A 26,731-nucleotide genomic window follows, 5' to 3' on the forward strand; every position below is an offset into this window, starting at 1 on the left:
CAGTGGCGAGGAATCAGATATGGGGAATCAGAGGTGGCGAATCAAAGGCGGTGAATCAGAGATGGGGAATCAGAGCTGGGGAATCAGAGGCAGGGGATCAAACACGGGGAATCAGAGGCGGGGAATCAGAGCTGGGGAATCAGAGGCGGGGAATCAGAGTTGGGGAATCAGAGGCGGGGAATCAGAGCTGGGGAATCAGAGGTGGGGAATCAGAGTCGGGGAATCAGAGGCAGGGAATCGGATGTGCGGAATCAGAGATGGGGAATCAGAGGTGGGGAATCAGAGGCGGTGAATCTGAGATGGGGAATCAGAGGCGGGGAATCAGAGGCAGGTTATCAGACACGGGGATTCAGAGGCTGGGAATCAGACGGGGGGAATCAAAGGCGGGGAATGAAGCTGGGGAATTAGAGGCAGGGAATCAGAGTTGTGGATTCAGAGGCGGGGAATCAGATATGGGGAAACAGAGGCGGGGAATCAGAGGCGGGCAAACAGAGGCGGGGAATTAGATATGGGGAATCAGTGGTGGGGAATCAGAGGTGGTGAATCAGAGATGGGGAATCACAGGCGGGGAATCAGAGGCAGGGAATAGAACGCGGGGAATCAGAGGCAGGGAATCAGAGCTGGGGAATAAGAGGCGGGGAATCATAGTTGGGAATCAGAGGCGGGGAATCAGATATGGGGAAACAGAGGCGGGGAATCAGGGGCGGGGAAACAGAGGCGGGGAATCAGATATGGGGAATCGGATGTGGGGAATCAGAGGCGGGGAATAAGAGCTGTGGAATCAGAGGCGGGGAATCAGAGTTGGGTCATCAGAGGTGGGGAATTAGATATGGGGAAACAGAGGCGGGGAATCAGATGCGTGGAAACAGAGGCGGGGAATCAGATATGGGGAATCAGAGGTGGGGAATCAGAGGCAGGTAATCAGATGTGCGGAATCAGAGATGGGGAATCAGAGGCAGGGAATCAGAATCAGATGCGGGGAGTCAGAGGACGGGAATCAGAGGCCTGGAATAAGATGCTGGGAATAAGAGGCCGGGAATCAGAGGTGGGGAATCAGAGTCCGGGAATCAGAGATGGGGAGTCAGAGGCGGGGAATGAGATATGGAGAATCAGAGGCGGGGAATCAGAGTTGGGGAATCAGAGGCGGGGAATCAGATATGGGGAAACAGAGGCGGGGAATGAGATATGGGGAATCAGAGGTGTGGAATCAGAGGTTGGGAATCAGAGGCATGGAATCAGAGGCGGGGAAACAGAGGCAGGGAATCAGATCTGGGGAATCAGTGGCGGGGAAGTAGAGTTGGGGAATCAGAGGTGGGGAATCAGAGGCGGGGAAACAGAGGCGGGGAATCAAACACGGGGAATCAGAGGTGGGGAATCAGAGGTTGGGAATCAGAGGCAGGGAATCAGAGGCGGGGAATCAGAGGCGGGCAATCAGAGGCAGGGAATCAGATGTGCGGAATCGGAGATGGGGAATCAGAGGCAAGAAATCAGAGGCGGGGAATCAGAGGCGGGGAATCAGATGCCGGGAATCAGATATGGTGAAACAGAGGCGGGGAATCAGAGGCGGGGAAACAGAGGCGGGGAATCAGATATGGGGAATCAGAGGTGGGGAATCAGAATTTGGGAATAAGAGGCAGGGAATCAGAGGCTTGGAATCAGATGCAGGGAATCAGATGCGGGGAATCAGAGGCAGGGAATCAGAGGCTGGGAATCAGATGCAGGGAATCAGATGCGGGGAATCAGAGGTGGGGAATCAGAGCTGGGGAATCAGAGGTGGGGAATCAAAGTTGGGGAATCAGAGGCGGGGACTTAGATATGGGGAAACAGAGGTGGGGAATCAGAGGCGGGGAAACAGAGGCAGGGAATCAGATATGGGGAATCAGAGGTGGGGAATCAGAGGCAGGGAATTAGATGTGCGGAATCAGAAATGGGGAATCAGAGGCAGGGAATCAGAATCAGAAGCAGGGAATCAGAGGCCGGGAATCAGAGGCTGGAATCAGATGCCGGGAATAAGAGGCCGGGAATCAGAGTCCGGGAATCAGAGTCCGGGAATCAGAGATGGGGAATCAGAGGCGGGGAGTGAGATATGGGGAATCAGAGGCGGGGAATCACATGCGGGGAAACAGAGGCGAGGAATCAGATATGGGGAATCAGAGGTGGCGAATCAAAGGCGGTGAAACAGAGATGGGGAATCAGAGGCGGGGAATGAGAGGCAGGGAATCAAACACGGGGAATCAGAGGCGGGGAATCAGAGCTGGGTTATCAGAGGCGGGGAATCAGAGTTGGGGAATCAGAGGCGGGGAATCAGAGCCGGGGAATCAGAGGTGGGGAATCAGAGTCGGGGAATCAGAGGCAGGATATCAGACACGGGGATTCAGAGGCTGGGAATCAGACGGGGGGAATCAAAGGCGGGGAATTAGAGCTGGGGAATCAGAGACAGGGAATCAGAGTTGGGGATTCAGAGGCGGGGAATCAGATATGGGGAAACAGAGGCGGGGAATCAGAGGCGGGCAAACAGAGGCGGGGAATTAGATATGGGGAATCAGAGGTGGGGAATCAGAGCTGGTGAATCAGAGATGAGGAATCACAGGCGGGGAATCAGAGGCAGGGAATAGAACGCGGGGAATCAGAGGCAGGGAATCAGAGCTGGGGAATCAGAGGCGGGGAATCAGAGGCGGGGAAACAGAGGCGGGGAATCAGATATGGGGAATCGGATGCGGGGAATCAGAGGCGGGGAATCAGAGCTGGGGAATCAGAGGCGGGGAATCAGAGTTGGTGCATCAGAGGTGGGGAATTAGATATGGGGAAACAGAGGCGGGGAATCAGAGGCGGGGAAACAGAGGCGGGGAACCAGATATGGGGAATCAGAGGTGGGGAATCAGAGGCGGGGAATCATAGTTGGGAATCAGAGGTGGGGAATCAGATATGGGGAAACAGAGGCGGGGAATCAGAGGCGGGGAAACAGAGGCGGGGAATCAGATATGGGGAATCGGATGCGGGGAATCAGAGGCGGGGAATCAGAGCTGGGGAATCAGAGGCGGGGAATCAGAGTTGGTGCATCACAGGTGGGGAATTAGATATGGGGAAACAGAGGCGGGGTATCAGAGGCGGGGAAACAGAGGCGGGGAATCAGATATGGGGAATCAGAGGTGGGGAATCAGAGGCAGGGAATCAGATGTGCGGAATCAGAGATGGGGAATCAGAGGCAGGGAATCAGAATCAGAAGCGGGGAATCAGAGGCCTGGAATCAGATGCTGGGAATAAGAGGCCGGGAATCAGAGGTGGGGAATCAGAGTCCGGGAATCAGAGATTGGGATTCAAAGGCGGGGAATGAGATATGGAGATTCAGAGGCGGGGAATCAGAGGCGGGGAAACAGAGGTGGGGAATCATATATGGGGAATCAGAGGTGGCGAATCAAAGGCGGTGAATCAGAGATGGGGAATCAGAGGCGGGGAATCAGAGGCGGGGAATCAGAGCTGGGGAATCAGTGGCGGGGAATCAGAGTTGGGGAATCAGAGGCGGGGAATCAGATATGGGGAAACAGAGGCGGGGAATCAGATATGGGGAATCAGAGGTGTGGAATCAGAGGTTGGGAATCAGAGGCATGGAATCAGAGGCGGGGAAACAGAGGCAGGGAATCAGATCTGGGGAATCAGTGGCGGGGAAGTAGAGTTGGGGAATCAGAGGCGGGGAATCAGAGGCGGGGAAACAGAGGCGGGGAATCAAACACGGGGAATCAGAGGTGGGGTATCAGAGGTTGGGAATCAGAGGCAGGGAATCAGAGGCGGGGAATCAGAGGCGGGGAATCAGAGGCAGGGAATCAGATGTGCGGAATCGGAGATGGGGAATCAGAGGCAAGAAATCAGAGGCGGGGAATCAGAGGCGGGGAAACAGAGATGGGGAATCAGGGCAGGGAATCAGAGGCAGGGAATCAAACACGGGGAATCAGATATGGGTAATCAGAGGTGGCGAATCAAAGGCGGTGAAACAGAGATGGGGAATCAGGGCAGGGAATCAGAGGCAGGGAATCAAACACGGGGAATCAGAGCTGGGGAATCAGAGGCGGGGAATTAGAGTTGGGGAATCAGAGGAGGGGAATCAGAGGCGGGGAAACAGAGGCGGGGAATCAGATATGGGGAATCAGAGGTGGGGATTCAGAGGTTGGGAATCAGAGGCAGGGAATCAGAGGCGGGGAATCAGAGGCAGGGAATCAGAGGCAGGGAATCAGATGTGCGGAATCGGAGATGGGGAATCAGAGGCAGGGAATCAGAGGCGGGGAATCAGAGGTGGGGAATCAGAGGCCGGGAATCAGATATGGGGAAACAGAGGCGTGGAATCAGAGGCAGGGAAACAGAGGCGGGGAATCAGATATGGGGAATCAGAGGTGGGGAATCAGAGTTTGTGAATCAGAGGCAGGGAATCAGAGGCTTGGAATCAGATGCAGGGAATCAGATGCGGGGAATCAGAGGCGTGGAATCAAAGCTGGGGAATCAGAGGTGGGGAATCAGAGTTGGGGAATCAGAGGCGGGGACTTAGATATTGGGAAACAGAGGCGGGGAATCAGAGGCGGTGAATCAGAGGCGGGGAATCAGAGGCAGGGAATCGGATGTGCAGAATCAGAGATGGGGAATCAGAGGCGGTGAATCAGACATGGGTAATCAGAGGCGGGGAATCAGAGGCAGGAAATCAGACACGGGGAATCAGAGGCGGGGAATTAGAGCTGGGGAATTAGATGCAGGGAATCAGAGTTGGGGATTCAGAGGCGGGGAATCAGATATGGGGAAATAGAGGTGGGGAACCAGAGGTGGGGAAACAGAGGCGGGGAATCAGATATGGGGAATCGGATGCGGGGAATCAGAGGCGGGGAATCAGAGCTGGGGAATCAGAGGCGGGGAATCAGAGTTGGTGCATCACAGGTGGGGAATTAGGTATGGGGAAACAGAGGCGGGGAATCAGAGGCGGGGAAACAGAGGCGGGGAATCAGATATGGGGAATCAGAGGTGGGGAATCAGAGGCAGGGAATCAGATGTGCGGAATCAGAGATGGGGAATCAGAGGCAGGGAATCAGAATCAGAAGCGGGGAATCAGAGGCCTGGAATCAGATGCTGGGAATAAGAGGCCGGGAATCAGAGGTGGGGAATCAGAGTCCGGGAATCAGAGATTGGGATTCAAAGGCGGGGAATGAGATATGGAGATTCAGAGGCGGGGAATCAGAGGCGGGGAAACAGAGGTGGGGAATCATATATGGGGAATCAGAGGTGGCGAATCAAAGGCGGTGAATCAGAGATGGGGAATCAGAGGCGGGGAATCAGAGGCGGGGAATCAGAGCTGGGGAATCAGTGGCGGGGAATCAGAGTTGGGGAATCAGAGGCGGGGAATCAGATATGGGGAAACAGAGGCGGGGAATCAGATATGGGGAATCAGAGGTGTGGAATCAGAGGTTGGGAATCAGAGGCATGGAATCAGAGGCGGGGAAACAGAGGCAGGGAATCAGATCTGGGGAATCAGTGGCGGGGAAGTAGAGTTGGGGAATCAGAGGCGGGGAATCAGAGGCGGGGAAACAGAGGCGGGGAATCAAACACGGGGAATCAGAGGTGGGGTATCAGAGGTTGGGAATCAGAGGCAGGGAATCAGAGGCGGGGAATCAGAGGCGGGGAATCAGAGGCAGGGAATCAGATGTGCGGAATCGGAGATGGGGAATCAGAGGCAAGAAATCAGAGGCGGGGAATCAGAGGCGGGGAAACAGAGATGGGGAATCAGGGCAGGGAATCAGAGGCAGGGAATCAAACACGGGGAATCAGATATGGGTAATCAGAGGTGGCGAATCAAAGGCGGTGAAACAGAGATGGGGAATCAGGGCAGGGAATCAGAGGCAGGGAATCAAACACGGGGAATCAGAGCTGGGGAATCAGAGGCGGGGAATTAGAGTTGGGGAATCAGAGGAGGGGAATCAGAGGCGGGGAAACAGAGGCGGGGAATCAGATATGGGGAATCAGAGGTGGGGATTCAGAGGTTGGGAATCAGAGGCAGGGAATCAGAGGCGGGGAATCAGAGGCAGGGAATCAGAGGCAGGGAATCAGATGTGCGGAATCGGAGATGGGGAATCAGAGGCAGGGAATCAGAGGCGGGGAATCAGAGGTGGGGAATCAGAGGCCGGGAATCAGATATGGGGAAACAGAGGCGTGGAATCAGAGGCAGGGAAACAGAGGCGGGGAATCAGATATGGGGAATCAGAGGTGGGGAATCAGAGTTTGTGAATCAGAGGCAGGGAATCAGAGGCTTGGAATCAGATGCAGGGAATCAGATGCGGGGAATCAGAGGCGGGGAATCAAAGCTGGGGAATCAGAGGTGGGGAATCAGAGTTGGGGAATCAGAGGCGGGGACTTAGATATTGGGAAACAGAGGCGGGGAATCAGAGGCGGTGAATCAGAGGCGGGGAATCAGAGGCAGGGAATCGGATGTGCAGAATCAGAGATGGGGAATCAGAGGCGGTGAATCAGACATGGGTAATCAGAGGCGGGGAATCAGAGGCAGGAAATCAGACACGGGGAATCAGAGGCGGGGAATTAGAGCTGGGGAATTAGATGCAGGGAATCAGAGTTGGGGATTCAGAGGCGGGGAATCAGATATGGGGAAATAGAGGTGGGGAACCAGAGGTGGGCAAATAGAGGCGGGGAATCCGATATGGGGAAACAGAGGCGGGGAATCAGAGGCGTGGAAACAGAGGCGGGGAATCAGATATGGGGAATCAGAGGTGGGGAATCAGAGGTTGGGAATCAGAGGCAGGGAATCAGAGGCTGGGAATCAGATGCAGGGAATCAGATGCGGGGATCAGAGGCGGGGAATCAGAGCTGGGGAATCAGAGGTGGGGAATCAGAGTTGGGGAATCAGAGGCGGGGACTTAGATATGGGGAAACAGAGGCGGGGAATCAGAGGCGGGAAACAGAGGCGGGGAATCAGATATTGTGAATCAGAGGTGGGGAATCAGAGGCGGGGAATCAGATGTGCGGAATCAGAGATGGGTAATCAGAGGCGGGGAATCAGAGGCAGGAAATCAGACATGGGGAATCAGAGGCGGGGAATCAGAGCTGGGAAATTAGAGGCAGGGAATCAGAGTTGGGGATTCAGAGGCGGGGAATCAGATATGGGGAAACAGAGGCGGGGAATCAGGGGCGGGGAAACAGAGGCGGGGAATCAGATATGGGGAATCGGATGTGGGGAATCAGAGGCGGGGAATCAGAGCTGTGGAATCAGAGGCGGGGAATCAGAGTTGGGGCATCAGAGGTGGGGAATTAGATATGGGGAAACAGAGGCGGGGAATCAGAGGCGTGGAAACAGAGGCGGGGAATAAGATATGGGGAATCAGAGGTGGGGAATCAGAGGCAGGTAATCAGATGTGCGGAATCAGAGATGGGGAATCAGAGGCAGGGAATCAGAATCAGATGCGGGGAGTCAGAGGCCGGGAATCTGAGGCCTGGAATCAGATGCTGGGAATAAGAGGCCGGGAATCAGAGGTGGGGAATCAGAGTCCGGGAATCAGAGATGGGGAGTCAGAGGCGGGGAATGTGATATGGAGAATCAGAGGCGGGGAATCAGAGGCGGGGAAACAGAGGTGGGGAATCAGATATGGGGAATCAGAGGAGGCGAATCAAAGGCGGTGAATCAGAGATGGGGAATCAGAGGCGGGGAATCAGAGGCAGGGAATCAAACACGGGGAATCAGAGGCGGGGAATCAGAGCTGGGGAATCAGAGGCTGGGAATCAAAGTTGGGGAATCAGAGGCAGGGAATCAGATATGGGGAAACAGGTGCGGGGAATCAGAGGCGGGGAAACAGAGGCTGGGAGTCAGATTTGGGGAATCAGAGGTGGGGAATCAGAGGCGGGGAATCAGAGCTGGGGAATCAGAGGTGGGGAATCAAAGTTGGGGAATCAGAGGCGGGGACTTAGATATGGGGAAACAGAGGCGGGGAATCAGAGACGGGGAAACAGAGGCGGGGATTCAGATATGGGGAGTCAGAGGTGGGGAATCAGAGGCAGGGAATTAGATGTGCGGAATCAGAAATGGGGAATCAGAGGCAGGGAATCAGAATCAGAAGCAGGGAATCAGAGGCCGGGAATCAGAGGCCGGAATCAGATGCCGGGAATAAGAGGTCGGGAATCAGAGGTGGGGAATCAGACTCCGGGAATCAGAGATGGGGAATCAGAGGCGGGGAATGAGATATGGGGAATCAGAGGCGGGGAATCAGAGGCGGGGAAACAGTGGCGAGGAATCAGATATGGGGAATCAGAGGTGGCGAATCAAAGGCGGTGAATCAGAGATGGGGAATCAGAGCTGGGGAATCAGAGGCAGGGGATCAAACACGGGGAATCAGAGGCGGGGATTCAGAGCTGGGGAATCAGAGGCGGGGAATCAGAGTTGGGGAATCAGAGGCGGGGAATCAGAGCTGGGGAATCAGAGGTGGGGAATCAGAGTCGGGGAATCAGAGGCAGGGAATCGGATGTGCGGAATCAGAGATGGGGAATCAGAGGTGGGGAATCAGAGGCGGTGAATCTGAGATGGGGAATCAGAGGCGGGGAATCAGAGGCAGGTTATCAGACACGGGGATTCAGAGGCTGGGAATCAGACGGGGGGAATCAAAGGCGGGGAATGAAGCTGGGGAATCAGAGGCAGGGAATCAGAGTTGGGGATTCAGAGGCGGGGAATCAGATATGGGGAAACAGAGGCGGGGAATCAGAGGCGGGCAAACAGAGGCGGGGAATTAGATATGGGGAATCAGTGGTGGGGAATCAGAGGTGGTGAATCAGAGATGGGGAATCACAGGCGGGGAATCAGAGGCAGGGAATAGAACGCGGGGAATCAGAGGCAGGGAATCAGAGCTGGGGAATAAGAGGCGGGGAATCATAGTTGGGAATCAGAGGCGGGGAATCAGATATGGGGAAACAGAGGCGGGGAATCAGGGGCGGGGAAACAGAGGCGGGAAATCAGATATGGGGAATCGGATGTGGGGAATCAGAGGCGGGGAATAAGAGCTGTGGAATCAGAGGCGGGGAATCAGTGTTGGGGCATCAGAGGTGGGGAATTAGATATGGGGAAACAGAGGCGGGGAATCAGATGTGTGGAAACAGAGGCGGGGAATCAGATATGGGGAATCAGAGGTGGGGAATCAGAGGCAGGTAATCAGATGTGCGGAATCAGAGATGGGGAATCAGAGGCAGGGAATCAGAATCAGATGCGGGGAGTCAGAGGACGGGAATCAGAGGCCTGGAATAAGATGCTGGGAATAAGAGGCCGGGAATCAGAGGTGGGGAATCAGAGTCCGGGAATCAGAGATGGGGAGTCAGAGGCGGGGAATGAGATATGGAGAATCAGAGGCGGGGAATCAGAGGCGGGGAAACAGAGGTGGGGAATCAGATATGGGGAATCAGAGGTGGCGAATCAAAGGCGGTGAATCAGAGATGGGGAATCAGAGGCGGGGAATCAGAGGCAGGAAATCAAACACGGGGAATCAGAGCTGGGGAATCAGAGGCTGGGAATCAAAGTTGGGGAATCAGAGGCAGGGAATCAGATATGGGGAAACAGGGGCGGGGAATCAGAGGCGGGGAAACAGAGGCGGGGAATCAAACACGGGGAATCAGAGGTGGGGAATCAGAGGCGGGGAATCAGAGGCAGGGAATCAGATGTGCGGAATCGGAGATGGGGAATCAGAGGCAGGGAATCAGAGGCGGGGAATCAGAGGCGGGGAATCAGAGGCCGGGAATCAGATATGGGGAAACAGAGGCGGGGAAACAGAGGCAGGGAATCAGATATGGGGAATCAGAGTGGGGAATCAGAGGTTGGGAATCAGAGGCAGGGAATCAGAGGCTTGGAATCAGATGCAGGGAATCAGATGCGTGGAATCAGAGGCGGGGAATCAGAGCTGGGGAATCAGATGCTGGGAATCAAAGTTGGGGAATCAGAGGCAGGGAATCAGATATGGGGAAACAGGGGTGGGGAATCAGAGGCGGGGAAACAGGGGCGGCGAATCAGATATGGGGAATCAGAGGCGTGGAATTAGAGTTGGGGAATCAGAGGCGGGGAATCAGAGGCGGGGAAACAGAGGCGGGGAATCAAACACGGGGAATCAGAGGTGGGGAATCAGAGGTTGGGAATAAGATATGGGGAAACAGAGGTGGGGAATCAGAGGTGGGCAAATAGGGGCGGGGAATCAGATATGGGGAAACAGAGGCGGGGAATCAGAGGCGTGGAAACAGAGGTGGGGAATCAGATATGGGGAATCAGAGGTGGGGAATCAGAGGTTGGGAATCAGAGGCAGGGAATCAGAGGCTGGGAATCAGATGCAGGGAATCAGATGCGGGGATCAGAGGCGGGGAATCAGAGCTGGGGAATCAGAGGTGGGGAATCAGAGTTGGGGAATCAGTGGCGGGGACTTAGATATGGGGAAACAGAGGCGGGGAATCAGAGGCGGGGAAACAGAGGCGGGGAATCAGATATGGGGAATCAGAGGTGGGGAATCAGAGGCAGGGAATCAGATGTGCGGAATCAGAGATGGGCAATCAGAGGCAGGGAATCAGAATCAGAAGCAGGGAATAAGACGCGGGGAATCAGAGGCGGGGAATCAGAGCTGGGGAAGCAGAGGCAGTGAATCCGAGGCGGGGAATCAGAGGCAGGGAATCGGATGTGCGGAAACAGAGATGGGGAATCAGTGGTGGGGAACCAGAGGCGGTGAATCAGACATGGGTAATCAGAGGAGGGGAATCAGAGGCAGGAATTCAGACATGGGGAATCAGAGGCGTGGAATCAGAGCTGGGAAATTAGAGGCAGGGAATCAGAGTTGGGGATTCAGAGGCGGGGAATCAGATATGGGGAAACAGAGGCGGGGAAATAGAGGCGGGCAAATAGAGGCGGGGAATCTGATATGGGGAAACAGAGGCGGGGAATCAGAGGCGGGGAAACAGAGGCCGGGAATCAGATATGGGGAATCAGAGGTGGGGAATCAGAGGTTGGGAATCAGAGGCAGGGAATCAGAGGCTGGGAATCAGATGCAGGGAATCAGATGCGTGGAATCAGAGGCGGGGAATCAGAGCTGGGGAATCAGAGGTGGGGAATCAAAGTTGGGGAATCAGAGGCGGGGACTTAGATATTGGGAAACAGAGGCGGGGAATCAGGCGGGGAAACAGAGGCGGGGAATCAGACATGGGTAATCAGAGGCGGGGAATCAGAGGCAGGAAATCAGACACGGGGAATCAGAGGCGGGGAATCAGAGCTGAGAAATTAAAGGCAGGGAATCAGAGTTGGGGATTCAGAGGCGGGGAATCAGATATGGGGAAACAGAGGCGGGGAATCAGAGGCGGGCAAATAGAAGCGGGGAATCAGATATGGGGAAACAGAGGCGGGGAATCAGAGGCGGGGAAACAGAGGCGGGGAATCAGATATGGGGAATCAGAGGTGGGGAATCAGAGGTTGGGAATCAGAGGCAGGGAATCAGAGGCTGGGAATCAGATGCAGGGAATCAGATGCGGGGAATCAGAGGCGGGGAATCAGAGCTGGGGAATCAGAGGTGGGGAATCAAAGTTGGGGAATCAGAGGCGGGGACTTAGATATGGGGAAACAGAGGTGGGGAATTAGAGGCGGGGAAACAGAGGCAGGGAATCAGATATGGGGAATCAGAGGTGGGGAATCAGAGGCAGGGAATTAGATGTGCGGAATCAGAAATGGGGAATCAGAGGCAGGGAATCAGAATCAGAAGCAGGGAATCAGAGGCCGGGAATCAGAGTCCGGGAATCAGAGATGGGGAATCAGAGGCGGGGAGTGAGATATGGGGAATCAGAGGCGGGGAATCACATGCGGGGAAACAGAGGCGAGGAATCAGATATGGGGAATCAGAGGTGGCGAATCAAAGGCGGTGAATCAGAGATGGGGAATCAGAGGCGGGGAATGAGAGGCAGGGAATCAAACACGGGGAATCAGAGGCGGGGAATCAGAGCTGGGTTATCAGAGGCGGGGAATCAGAGTTGGGGAATCAGAGGCGGGGAATCAGAGCCGGGGAATCAGAGGTGGGGAATCAGAGTCGGGGAATCAGAGGCAGGGAATCGGATGTGCGGAATCAGAGATGGGGAATCAGAGGTGGGGAATCAGAGGCGGTGAATCTGAGATGGGGAATCAGAGGCGGGGAATCAGAGGCAGGATATCAGACACGGGGATTCAGAGGCTGGGAATCAGACGGGGGGAATCAAAGGCGGGGAATCAGAGCTGGGGAATCAGAGGCAGGGAATCAGAGTTGGGGATTCAGAGGCGGGGAATCAGATATGGGGAAACAGAGGCGGGGAATCAGAGGCGGGCAAACAGAGGCGGGGAATTAGATATGGGGAATCAGAGTTGGGGAATCAGAGGTGGTGAATCAGAGATGGGGAATCACAGGCGGGGAATCAGAGGCAGGGAATAGAACGCGGGGAATCAGAGGCAGGGAATCAGAGTTGGGGAATCAGAGGCGGGGAATCATAGTTGGGAATCAGAGGCGGGGAATCAGATATGGGGAAACAGAGGCGGGGAATCAGAGGCGGGGAAACAGAGGCGGGGAATCAGATATGGGGAATCGGATGCGGGGAATCAGAGGCGGGGAATCAGAGCTGGGGAATCAGAGGCGGGGAATCAGAGTTGGTGCATCAGAGGTGGGGAATAAGATATGGGGAAACAGAGGCGGGGAATCAGAGGCGGGGAAACAGAGGCGGGGAATCAGATATGGGGAATCAGAGGTGGGGAATCAGAGGCAGGGAATCAGATGTGCGGAATCAGAGATGGGGAATCAGAGGCAGGGAATCAGAATCAGAAGCGGGGAATCAGAGGCCTGGAATCAGATGCTGGGAATAAGAGGCCGGGAATCAGAGGTGGGGAATCAGAGTCCGGGAATCAGAGATTGGGATTCAAAGGCGTGGAATGAGATATGGAGATTCAGAGGCGGGGAATCAGAGGCGGGGAAACAGAGGTGGGGAATCATATATGGGGAATCAGAGGTGGCGAATCAAAGGCGGTGAATCAGAGATGGGGAATCAGAGGCGGGGAATCAGAGGCAGGGAATCAAACACGGGGAATCAAAGGCGGGGAATCAGAGCTGGGGAATCAGAGGCGGGGAATCAGAGTTGGGGAATCAGAGGCGGGGAATCAGATATGGGGAAACAGAGGCGGGGAATCAGATATGGGGAATCAGAGGTGTGGAATCAGAGGTTGGGAATCAGAGGCATGGAATCAGAGGCGGGGAAACAGAGGCAGGGAATCAGATCTGGGGAATCAGTGGCGGGGAAGTAGAGTTGGGGAATCAGAGGTGGGGAATCAGAGGCGGGGAAACAGAGGCGGGGAATCAAACACGGGGAATCAGAGGTGGGGAATCAGAGGTTGGGAATCAGAGGCAGGGAATCAGAGGCGGGGAATCAGAGGCGGGGAATCAGAGGCAGGGAATCAGATGTGCGGAATCGGAGATGGGGAATCAGAGGCAAGAAATCAGAGGCGGGGAATCAGAGGCGGGGAATCAGATGCCGGGAATCAGATATGGGGAATCAGAGGTGGGGAATCAGAGTTTGGGAATAAGAGGCAGGGAATCAGAGGCTTGGAATCAGATGCAGGGAATCAGATGCGGGGAATCAGAGGCAGGGAATCAGAGGCTGGGAATCAGATGCAGGGAATCAGATGCGGGGAATCAGAGGTGGGGAATCAGAGCTGGGGAATCAGAGGTGGGGAATCAAAGTTGGGGAATCACAGGCGGGGACTTAGATATGGGGAAACAGAGGTGGGGAATCAGAGGCGGGGAAACAGAGGCAGGGAATCAGATATGGGGAATCAGAGGTGGGGAATCAGAGGCAGGGAATTAGATGTGCGGAATCAGAAATGGGGAATCAGAGGCAGGGAATCAGAATCAGAAGCAGGGAATCAGAGGCCGGGAATCAGAGGCCGGAATCAGATGCCGGGAATAAGAGGCCGGGAATCAGAGTCCGGGAATCAGAGTCCGGGAATCAGAGATGGGGAATCAGAGGCGGGGAGTGAGATATGGGGAATCAGAGGCGGGGAATCACATGCGGGGAAACAGAGGCGAGGAATCAGATATGGGGAATCAGAGGTGGCGAATCAAAGGCGGTGAATAAGAGATGGGGAATCAGAGGCGGGGAATGAGAGGCAGGGAATCAAACACGGGGAATCAGAGGCGGGGAATCAGAGCTGGGTTATCAGAGGCGGGGAATCAGAGTTGCGGAATCAGAGGCGGGGAATCAGAGCCGGGGAATCAGTGGTGGGGAATCAGAGTCGGGGAATCAGAGGCAGGGAATCGGATGTGCGGAATCAGAGGCAGGGAATCAGAGTTGGGGATTCAGAGGCGGGGAATCAGATATGGGGAAACAGAGGCGGGGAATCAGAGGCGGGCAAACAGAGGCGGGGAATTAGATATGGGGAATCAGAGGTGGGGAATCAGAGGTGGTGAATCAGAGATGGGGAATCACAGGCGGGGAATCAGAGGCAGGGAATAGAACGTGGGGAATCAGAGGCAGGGAATCAGAGCTGGGGAATCAGAGGCTGGGAATCATAGTTGGGAATCAGAGGCGGGGAATCAGATATGGGGAAACAGAGGCGGGGAATCAGAGGCGGGGAAACAGAGGCGGGGAATCAGATATGGGGAATCGGATGCGGGGAATCAGAGGCGGGGAATCAGAGCTGGGGAATCCGAGGCGGGGAATCAGAGTTGGTGCATCAGAGGTGGGGAATTAGATATGGGGAAACAGAGGCGGGGAATCAGAGGCGGGGAAACAGAGGCGGGGAATCAGATATGGGGAATCAGAGGTGGGGAATCAGAGGCAGGGAATCAGATGTGCGGAATCAGAGATGGGGAATCAGAGGCAGGGAATCAGAATCAGAAGCGGGGAATCAGATGCCTGGAATCAGATGCTGGGAATAAGAGGCCGGGAATCAGAGGTGGGGAATCAGAGTCCGGGAATCAGAGATTGGGATTCAAAGGCGGGGAATGAGATATGGAGATTCAGAGGCGGGGAATCAGAGGCGGCGAAACAGAGGTGGGGAATCATATATGGGGAATCAGAGGTGGCGAATCAAAGGCGGTGAATCAGAGATGGGGAATCAGAGGCGGGGAATCAGAGGCGGGGAATCAGAGCTGGGGAATCAGAGGCGGGGAATCAGAGTTGGGGAATCAGAGGCGGGGAATCAGATATGGGGAAACAGAGGCGGGGAATCAGATATGGGGAATCAGAGGTGTGGAATCAGAGGTTGGGAATCAGAGGCATGGAATCAGAGGCGGGGAAACAGAGGCAGGGAATCAGATCTGGGGAATCAGTGGCGGGGAAGTAGAGTTGGGGAATCAGAGGCGGGGAATCAGAGGCGGGGAAACAGAGGCGGGGAATCAAACACGGGGAATCAGAGGTGGGGAATCAGAGGTTGGGAATCAGAGCCAGGGAATCAGAGGCGCGGAATCAGAGGCGGGGAATCAGAGGCAGGGAATCAGATGTGCGGAATCGGAGATGGGGAATCAGAGGCAAGAAATCAGAGGTGGGGAATCAGAGGCGGGGAATCAGATGCCGGGAATCAGATATGGTGAAACAGAGGCGGGGAATCAGAGGCGGGGAAACAGAGGCGGGGAATCAGATATGGGGATTCAGAGGTGGGGAATCAGAGGCAGGGAATCAGAGGCTTGGAATCAGATGCAGGGAATCAGATGCGGGGAATCAGAGGCGGGGAATCAGACCTGTGGAATCAGAGGTGGGGAATCAGAGTTGGGGAATCAGAGGCGGGGACTTAGATATTGGGAAACAGAGGCGGGGAATCAGAAATGGGGAATCAGAGGTTGGGAATCAGAGGCAGGGAATCAGATGTGCGGAATCAGAGATGGGGAATCAAAGGCAGGGAATCAAAATCAGAAGCAGGGAATCAGAGGCCGGGAATCAGAGGCCGGAATCAGATGCCAGGAATAAGAGGCCGGGAATCAGAGGTGGGGAATCAGAGTCCGGGAATCAGAGATGGGGATTCAGAGGCGGGGAATGAGATATGGGGAATCAGAGGCGGGGAATCAGAGGCGGGGAAACAGTGGCGAGGAATCAGATATGGGGAATCAGAGGTGGCGAATCAAAGGCGGTGAATCAGAGATGGGGAATCAGAGCTGGGGAATCAGAGGCAGGGGATCAAACACGGGGAATCAGAGGCGGGGAATCAGAGCTGGGGAATCAGAGGCGGGGAATCAGAGTTGGGGAATCAGAGGCGGGGAATCAGAGCTGGGGAATCAGAGTTGGGGAATCAGAGTCGGGGAATCAGAGGCAGGGAATCGGATGTGCGGAATCAGAGATGGGGAATCAGAGGTGGGGAATCAGAGGCGGTGAATCTGAGATGGGGAATCAGAGGCGGGGAATCAGAGGCAGGTTATCAGACACGGGGATTCAGAGGCTGGGAATCAGACGGGGGGAATCAAAGGCGGGGAATGAAGCTGGGGAATCAGAGGCAGGGAATCAGAGTTGGGGATTCAGAGGCGGGGAATCAGATATGGGGAAACAGAGGCGGGGAATCAGAGGCGGGCAAACAGAGGCGGGGAATTAGATATGGGGAATCAGTGGTGGGGAATCAGAGGTGGTGAATCAGAGATGGGGAATCACAGGCGGGGAATCAGAGGCAGGGAATAGAACGCGGGGAATCAGAGGCAGGGAATCAGAGCTGGGGAATAAGAGGCGGGGAATCATAGTTGGGAATCAGAGGCGGGGAATCAGATATGGGGAAACAGAGGCGGGGAATCAGGGGCGGGGAAACAGAGGCGGGAAATCAGATATGGGGAATCGGATGTGGGGAATCAGAGGCGGGGAATAAGAGCTGTGGAATCAGAGGCGGGGAATCAGAGTTGGGGCATCAGAGGTGGGGAATTAGATATGGGGAAACAGAGGCGGGGAATCAGATGCGTGGAAACAGAGGCGGGGAATCAGATATGGGGAATCAGAGGTGGGGAATCAGAGGCAGGTAATCAGATGTGCGGAATCAGAGATGGGGAATCAGAGGCAGGGAATCAGAATCAGATGCGGGGAGTCAGAGGACGGGAATCAGAGGCCTGGAATAAGATGCTGGGAATAAGAGGCCGGGAATCAGAGGTGGGGAATCAGAGTCCGGGAATCAGAGATGGGGAGTCAGAGGCGGGGAATGAGATATGGAGAATCAGAGGCGGGGAATCAGAGGCGGGGAAACAGAGGTGGGGAATCAGATATGGGGAATCAGAGGTGGCGAATCAAAGGCGGTGAATCAGAGATGGGGAATCAGAGGCGGGGAATCAGAGGCAGGAAATCAAACACGGGGAATCAGAGGCGGGGAATCAGAGCTGGGGAATCAGAGGCTGGGAATCAAAGTTGGGGAATCAGAGGCAGGGAATCAGATATGGGGAAACAGGGGCGGGGAATCAGAGGCGGGGAAACAGAGGCAGGGAATCAGATATGGGGAATCAGAGGCGGGGAATCAGAGGCGGGGAAACAGAGGCGGGGAATCAAACACGGGGAATCAGAGGTGGGGAATCAGAGGCGGGGAATCAGAGGCAGGGAATCAGATGTGCGGAATCGGAGATGGGGAATCAGAGGCAGGGAATCAGAGGCGGGGAATCAGAGGCGGGGAATCAGAGGCCGGGAATCAGATATGGGGAAACAGAGGCGGGGAAACAGAGGCAGGGAATCAGATATGGGGAATCAGAGTGGGGAATCAGAGGTTGGGAATCAGAGGCAGGGATTCAGAGGCTTGGAATCAGATGCAGGGAATCAGATGCGTGGAATCAGAGGCGGGGAATCAGAGCTGGGGAATCAGATGCTGGGAATCAAAGTTGGGGAATCAGAGGCAGGGAATCAGATATGGGGAAACAGGGGTGGGGAATCAGAGGCGGGGAAACAGGGGCGGCGAATCAGATATGGGGAATCAGAGGCGTGGAATTAGAGTTGGGGAATCAGAGGCGGGGAATCAGAGGCGGGGAAACAGAGGCGGGGAATCAAACACGGGGAATCAGAGGTGGGGAATCAGAGGTTGGGAATAAGATATGGGGAAACAGAGGTGGGGAATCAGAGGTGGGCAAATAGGGGCGGGGAATCAGATATGGGGAAACAGAGGCGGGGAATCAGAGGCGTGGAAACAGAGGTGGGGAATCAGATATGGGGAATCAGAGGTGGGGAATCAGAGGTTGGGAATCAGAGGCAGGGAATCAGAGGCTGGGAATCAGATGCAGGGAATCAGATGCGGGGATCAGAGGCGGGGAATCAGAGCTGGGGAATCAGAGGTGGGGAATCAGAGTTGGGGAATCAGTGGCGGGGACTTAGATATGGGGAAACAGAGGCGGGGAATCAGAGGCGGGGAAACAGAGGCGGGGAATCAGATATGGGGAATCAGAGGTGGGGAATCAGAGGCAGGGAATCAGATGTGCGGAATCAGAGATGGGCAATCAGAGGCAGGGAATCAGAATCAGAAGCAGGGAATAAGACGCGGGGAATCAGAGGCGGGGAATCAGAGCTGGGGAAGCAGAGGCAGTGAATCCGAGGCGGGGAATCAGAGGCAGGGAATCGGATGTGCGGAAACAGAGATGGGGAATCAGTGGTGGGGAACCAGAGGCGGTGAATCAGACATGGGTAATCAGAGGAGGGGAATCAGAGGCAGGAATTCAGACACGGGGAATCAGAGGCGTGGAATCAGAGCTGGGAAATTAGAGGCAGGGAATCAGAGTTGGGGATTCAGAGGCGGGGAATCAGATATGGGGAAACAGAGGCGGGGAAATAGAGGCGGGCAAATAGAGGCGGGGAATCTGATATGGGGAAACAGAGGCGGGGAATCAGAGGCGGGGAAACAGAGGCCGGGAATCAGATATGAGGAATCAGAGGTGGGGAATCAGAGGTTGGGAATCAGAGGCAGGGAATCAGAGGCTGGGAATCAGATGCAGGGAATCAGATGCGTGGAATCAGAGGCGGGGAATCAGAGCTGGGGAATCAGAGGTGGGGAATCAAAGTTGGGGAATCAGAGGCGGGGACTTAGATATTGGGAAACAGAGGCGGGGAATCAGGCGGGGAAACAGAGGCGGGGAATCAGACATGGGTAATCAGAGGCGGGGAATCAGAGGCAGGAAATCAGACACGGGGAATCAGAGGCGGGGAATCAGAGCTGAGAAATTAAAGGCAGGGAATCAGAGTTGGGGATTCAGAGGCGGGGAATCAGATATGGGGAAACAGAGGCGGGGAATCAGAGGCGGGCAAATAGAGGCGGGGAATCAGATATGGGGAAACAGAGGCGGGGAATCAGAGGCGGGGAAACAGAGGCGGGGAATCAGATATGGGGAATCAGAGGTGGGGAATCAGAGGTTGGGAATCAGAGGCAGGGAATCAGAGGCTGGGAATCAGATGCAGGGAATCAGATGCGGGGAATCAGAGGCGGGGAATCAGAGCTGGGGAATCAGAGGTGGGGAATCAAAGTTGGGGAATCAGAGGCGGGGACTTAGATATGGGGAAACAGAGGTGGGGAATTAGAGGCGGGGAAACAGAGGCAGGGAATCAGATATGGGGAATCAGAGGTGGGGAATCAGAGGCAGGGAATTAGATGTGCGGAATCAGAAATGGGGAATCAGAGGCAGGGAATCAGAATCAGAAGCAGGGAATCAGAGGCCGGGAATCAGAGTCCGGGAATCAGAGATGGGGAATCAGAGGCGGGGAGTGAGATATGGGGAATCAGAGGCGGGGAATCACATGCGGGGAAACAGAGGCGAGGAATCAGATATGGGGAATCAGAGGTGGCGAATCAAAGGCGGTGAATCAGAGATGGGGAATCAGAGGCGGGGAATGAGAGGCAGGGAATCAAACACGGGGAATCAGAGGCGGGGAATCAGAGCTGGGTTATCAGAGGCGGGGAATCAGAGTTGGGGAATCAGAGGCGGGGAATCAGAGCCGGGGAATCAGAGGTGGGGAATCAGAGTCGGGGAATCAGAGGCAGGGAATCGGATGTGCGGAATCAGAGATGGGGAATCAGAGGTGGGGAATCAGAGGCGGTGAATCTGAGATGGGGAATCAGAGGCGGGGAATCAGAGGCAGGATATCAGACACGGGGATTCAGAGGATGGGAATCAGACGGGGGGAATCAAAGGCGGGGAATCAGAGCTGGGGAATCAGAGGCAGGGAATCAGAGTTGGGGATTCAGAGGCGGGGAATCAGATATGGGGAAACAGAGGCGGGGAATCAGAGGCGGGCAAACAGAGGCGGGGAATTAGATATGGGGAATCAGAGTTGGGGAATCAGAGGTGGTGAATCAGAGATGGGGAATCACAGGCGGGGAATCAAAGGCAGGGAATAGAACGCGGGGAATCAGAGGCAGGGAATCAGAGTTGGGGAATCAGAGGCGGGGAATCATAGTTGGGAATCAGAGGCGGGGAATCAGATATGGGGAAACAGAGGCGGGGAATCAGAGGCGGGGAAACAGAGGCGGGGAATCAGATATGGGGAATCGGATGCGGGGAATCAGAGGCGGGGAATCAGAGCTGGGGAATCAGAGGCGGGGAATCAGAGTTGGTGCATCAGAGGTGGGGAATAAGATATGGGGAAACAGAGGCGGGGATTCAGAGGCGGGGAAACAGAGGCGGGGAATCAGATATGGGGAATCAGAGGTGGGGAATCAGAGGCAGGGAATCAGATGTGCGGAATCAGAGATGGGGAATCAGAGGCAGGGAATCAGAATCAGAAGCGGGGAATCAGAGGCCTGGAATCAGATGCTGGGAATAAGAGGCCGGGAATCAGAGGTGGGGAATCAGAGTCCGGGAATCAGAGATTGGGATTCAAAGGCGTGGAATGAGATATGGAGATTCAGAGGCGGGGAATCAGAGGCGGGGAAACAGAGGTGGGGAATCATATATGGGGAATCAGAGGTGGCGAATCAAAGGCGGTGAATCAGAGATGGGGAATCAGAGGCGGGGAATCAGAGGCAGGGAATCAAACACGGGGAATCAGAGGCGGGGAATCAGAGCTGGGGAATCAGAGGCGGGGAATCAGAGTTGGGGAATCAGAGGCGGGGAATCAGATATGGGGAAACAGAGGCGGGGAATCAGATATGGGGAATCAGAGGTGTGGAATCAGAGGTTGGGAATCAGAGGCATGGAATCAGAGGCGGGGAAACAGAGGCAGGGAATCAGATCTGGGGAATCAGTGGCGGGGAAGTAGAGTTGGGGAATCAGAGGTGGGGAATCAGAGGCGGGGAAACAGAGGCGGGGAATCAAACACGGGGAATCAGAGGTGGGGAATCAGAGGTTGGGAATCAGAGGCAGGGAATCAGAGGCGGGGAATCAGAGGCGGGGAATCAGAGGCAGGGAATCAGATGTGCGGAATCGGAGATGGGGAATCAGAGGCAAGAAATCAGAGGCGGGGAATCAGAGGCGGGGAATCAGATGCCGGGAATCAGATATGGGGAATCAGAGGTGGGGAATCAGAGTTTGGGAATAAGAGGCAGGGAATCAGAGGCTTGGAATCAGATGCAGGGAATCAGATGCGGGGAATCAGAGGCAGGGAATCAGAGTCTGGGAATCAGATGCAGGGAATCAGATGCGGGGAATCAGAGGTGGGGAATCAGAGCTGGGGAATCAGAGGTGGGGAATCAAAGTTGGGGAATCACAGGCGGGGACTTAGATATGGGGAAACAGAGGTGGGGAATCAGAGGCGGGGAAACAGAGGCAGGGAATCAGATATGGGGAATCAGAGGTGGGGAATCAGAGGCAGGGAATTAGATGTGCGGAATCAGAAATGGGGAATCAGAGGCAGGGAATCAGAATCAGAAGCAGGGAATCAGAGGCCGGGAATCAGAGGCCGGAATCAGATGCCGGGAATAAGAGGCCGGGAATCAGAGTCCGGGAATCAGAGTCCGGGAATCAGAGATGGGGAATCAGAGGCGGGGAGTGAGATATGGGGAATCAGAGGCGGGGAATCACATGCGGGGAAACAGAGGCGAGGAATCAGATATGGGGAATCAGAGGTGGCGAATCAAAGGCGGTGAATCAGAGATGGGGAATCAGAGGCGGGGAATGAGAGGCAGGGAATCAAACACGGGGAATCAGAGGCGGGGAATCAGAGCTGGGTTATCAGAGGCGGGGAATCAGAGTTGCGGAATCAGAGGCGGGGAATCAGAGCCGGGGAATCAGTGGTGGGGAATCAGAGTCGGGGAATCAGAGGCAGGGAATCGGATGTGCGGAATCAGAGGCAGGGAATCAGAGTTGGGGATTCAGAGGCGGGGAATCAGATATGGGGAAACAGAGGCGGGGAATCAGAGGCGGGCAAACAGAGGCGGGGAATTAGATATGGGGAATCAGAGGTGGGGAATCAGAGGTGGTGAATCAGAGATGGGGAATCACAGGCGGGGAATCAGAGGCAGGGAATAGAACGTGGGGAATCAGAGGCAGGGAATCAGAGCTGGGGAATCAGAGGCGGGGAATCATAGTTGGGAATCAGAGGCGGGGAATCAGATATGGGGAAACAGAGGCGGGGAATCAGAGGCGGGGAAACAGAGGCGGGGAATCAGATATGGGGAATCGGATGCGGGGAATCAGAGGCGGGGAATCAGAGCTGGGGAATCAGAGGCGGGGAATCAGAGTTGGTGCATCAGAGGTGGGGAATTAGATATGGGGAAACAGAGGCGGGGAATCAGAGGCGGGGAAACAGAGGCGGGGAATCAGATATGGGGAATCAGAGGTGGGGAATCAGAGGCAGGGAATCAGATGTGCGGAATCAGAGATGGGGAATCAGAGGCAGGGAATCAGAATCAGAAGCGGGGAATCAGAGGCCTGGAATCAGATGCTGGGAATAAGAGGCCGGGAATCAGAGGTGGGGAATCAGAGTCCGGGAATCAGAGATTGGGATTCAAAGGCGGGGAATGAGATATGGAGATTCAGAGGCGGGGAATCAGAGGCGGCGAAACAGAGGTGGGGAATCATATATGGGGAATCAGAGGTGGCGAATCAAAGGCGGTGAATCAGAGATGGGGAATCAGAGGCGGGGAATCAGAGGCGGGGAATCAGAGCTGGGGAATCAGAGGCGGGGAATCAGAGTTGGGGAATCAGAGGCGGGGAATCAGATATGGGGAAACAGAGGCGGGGAATCAGATATGGGGAATCAGAGGTGTGGAATCAGAGGTTGGTAATCAGAGGCATGGAATCAGAGGCGGGGAAACAGAGGCAGGGAATCAGATCTGGGGAATCAGTGGCGGGGAAGTAGAGTTGGGGAATCAGAGGCGGGGAATCAGAGGCGGGGAAACAGAGGCGGGGAATCAAACACGGGGAATCAGAGGTGGGGAATCAGAGGTTGGGAATCAGAGCCAGGGAATCAGAGGCGCGGAATCAGAGGCGGGGAATCAGAGGCAGGGAATCAGATGTGCGGAATCGGAGATGGGGAATCAGAGGCAAGAAATCAGAGGTGGGGAATCAGAGGCGGGGAATCAGATGCCGGGAATCAGATATGGTGAAACAGAGGCGGGGAATCAGAGGCGGGGAAACAGAGGCGGGGAATCAGATATGGGGATTCAGAGGTGGGGAATCAGAGGCAGGGAATCAGAGGCTTGGAATCAGATGCAGGGAATCAGATGCGGGGAATCAGAGGCGGGGAATCAGACCTGTGGAATCAGAGGTGGGGAATCAGAGTTGGGGAATCAGAGGCGGGGACTTAGATATTGGGAAACAGAGGCGGGGAATCAGAAATGGGGAATCAGAGGTTGGGAATCAGAGGCAGGGAATCAGATGTGCGGAATCAGAGATGGGGAATCAAAGGCAGGGAATCAAAATCAGAAGCAGGGAATCAGAGGCCGGGAATCAGAGGCCGGAATCAGATGCCAGGAATAAGAGGCCGGGAATCAGAGGTGGGGAATCAGAGTCCGGGAATCAGAGATGGGGATTCAGAGGCGGGGAATGAGATATGGGGAATCAGAGGCGGGGAATCAGAGGCGGGGAAACAGAGGCGGGGAATCAGATATGGGGAATCAGAGGTGGGGAATCAGGGGCGGGGTATCAGTGGCAGGGAATCAGAGGCGGGATATCAGAGGCCGGGAAACAGAGGCGGTGAATCAGAGGCGGGGAATCAGAGGCAGGGAATCGGATGTGCGGAATCAGAGATGGTGAATCAGAGGTGGGGAATCAGAGGCGGTGAATCAGACATGGGTAATCAGAGGCGGGGAATCAGAGGCAGGAAATCAGACACGGGGAATCAGAGGCGGGGAATTAGAGCTGGGGAATTAGATGCAGGGAATCAGAGTTGGGGATTCAGAGGCGGGGAATCAGATATGGGGAAATAGAGGTGGGGAACCAGAGGTGGGCAAATAGAGGCGGGGAATCCGATATGGGGAAACAGAGGCGGGGAATCAGAGGCGTGGAAACAGAGGCGGGGAATCAGATATGGGGAATCAGAGGTGGGGAATCAGAGGTTGGGAATCAGAGGCAGGGAATCAGAGGCTGGGAATCAGATGCAGGGAATCAGATGCGGGGATCAGAGGCGGGGAATCAGAGCTGGGGAATCAGAGGTGGGGAATCAGAGTTGGGGAATCAGAGGCGGGGACTTAGATATGGGGAAACAGAGGCGGGGAATCAGAGGCGGGAAACAGAGGCGGGGAATCAGATATTGTGAATCAGAGGTGTGGAATCAGAGGCAGGGAATCAGATGTGTGGAATCAGAGATGGGGAATCAGAGGCAGGGAATCAGAATCAGAAGCAGGGAATAAGACGTGGGGAATCAGAGGCAGGGAATCAGAGGCCGGGAATCAGAGGCTGGAATCAGATGCCGGGAATAAGAGGCCGGGAATCAGAGGTGGGGAATCAGAGTCCGGGAATCAGAGATGGGGATTCAGAGGCGGGGAATGAGATATGGGGAATCAGAGGCGTGGAATCAGAGGCGGGGAAACAGAGGCGGGGAATCAGATTTGGGGAATCAGAAGTGGCGAATCAAAGGCGGTGAATCAGAGATGGGGAATCAGAGGTTGTGAATCAGAGATGGGGAATCAGAGGCGGGGAATCAGAGGCCGGTAATCAGACGCGGGGAATCAGAGGCGGGGAATCAGACATGGGAAATTAGAGACAGGGAATCAGAGTTGGGGATTCAGAGGCGGGGAATCAGATATGGGGAAACAGAGGCGGGGAATCAGAGGCGGGCAAATAGAGGCGGGGATCAGATACGGGGAAACAGAGGCGGGGAATCAGAGGCGGGGAAACAGAGGCGGGGAATCAGATATGGGGAATCAGAGGTGGGGAATCAGACGCAGGGAATCATTATGGGAAATCAGAGGTGGGGAATCAGAGGTTGGGAATCAGAGGAAGGGAATCAGAGGCGAGGAATCAGAGCTGGGGAATCAGAGGCGGGGAATCAGAATTGGGGAATCAGAGATGGGGAATCAGAGATGGGGAATCAGAGGCGGGGAATCAGACGCGGGGAATCAGCGGTGGTGAATCAGAGATGTGGAATCAGAGGCGGGGAATCAGAGGCAGGGAATCAGACGCGGGGAATCAGAGGCGGGGAATCATAGCTGGCGAATCAGAGGTGGGGAATCAGAGGTGGGGAATCAGAGGCGGGGAATCAGATATTGGGAATCAGAGGTGGGGAATCAGAGGCGGGGAAACAGAGGCGGGGAATCAGATATGGGGAATCAGAGGTGGGGAATCAGAGGTTGTGAGTCAGAGATGGGGAATCAGAGTTGGGGATTCAGAGGCGGGGAATCAGATATGGGGAAACAGAGGCGGGGAATCAGAGGCGGGCAAATAGAGGCGGGGATCAGATATGGGGAAACAGAGGCAGGGAATCAGAGGCGGGGAAACAGAGGCGGGGAATCAGATATGGGGAATCAGAGGTGGGGAATCAGAGGTTGGGAATCAGAGATGCGGAATTGGAGGCGGGGAATGGGATATGGGGAATCAGAGGCGGGGAATCAGAGGCGGGGAAACAGAGGCGGGGAATCAGATATGGGGAATCAGAGGTGTGGAATCAGAGGTTGGGAATCAGAGGTTGGGAATCAGAGGCAGGGAATCAGAGGCTTGGAATCAGTTGCAGGGAATCAGATGCGGGGAATCAGAGGCGGGGAATCAGAGCTGGGGAATCAGAGGTGGGGAATCAGAGTTGGGGAATCAGAGGCGGGGACTTAGATATTGGGAAACAGAGGCGGGGAATCAAAGTTGGGGAAACAGAGGCGGGGAATCAGATATGGGGAATCAGAGGTGGGGAATCAGAGGCAGGGAATCAGATGTGCGGAATCAGAGATGGGGAATCAGAGGCAGGGAATCAGAATCAGACGCAGGGAATCAGAGGCCGGGAATCAGAGGCCGGAATCAGATGCCGGGAATAAGAGGCCGGGAATCAGAGGTGGGGAATCAGAGTCCGGGAATCAGAGATGGGGATATAGAGGCGGGGAATGAGATATGGGGAATCAGAGGCGGGGAATCAGAGGCGGGGAAACAGAGGCGGGGAATCAGATATGGGGAATCAGAGGTTGCGAATCAAAGGCGGTGAATCAGAGATGGGGAATCAGAGGCCGGGAATCAGAGGCAGGGAATCAAACACGGGGAATCAGATGCGGGGAATCAGAGCTGGGGAATCAGAGGCGGGGAATCAGAGTTGGGGAATCAGAGGCGGGGAATCAGACGCAGGGAATCAATATGGGAAATCAGAGGTGGGGAATCAGACGCAGGGAATTAATATGGGAAATCAGAGTTGGGGAATCAGAGGTTGGGAATCAGAGGAAGGG

This window comes from Narcine bancroftii, unplaced genomic scaffold (genome assembly GCF_036971445.1).
Source record: "Narcine bancroftii isolate sNarBan1 unplaced genomic scaffold, sNarBan1.hap1 Scaffold_160, whole genome shotgun sequence".
Taxonomy (NCBI): Eukaryota; Metazoa; Chordata; class Chondrichthyes; order Torpediniformes; family Narcinidae; genus Narcine; species Narcine bancroftii.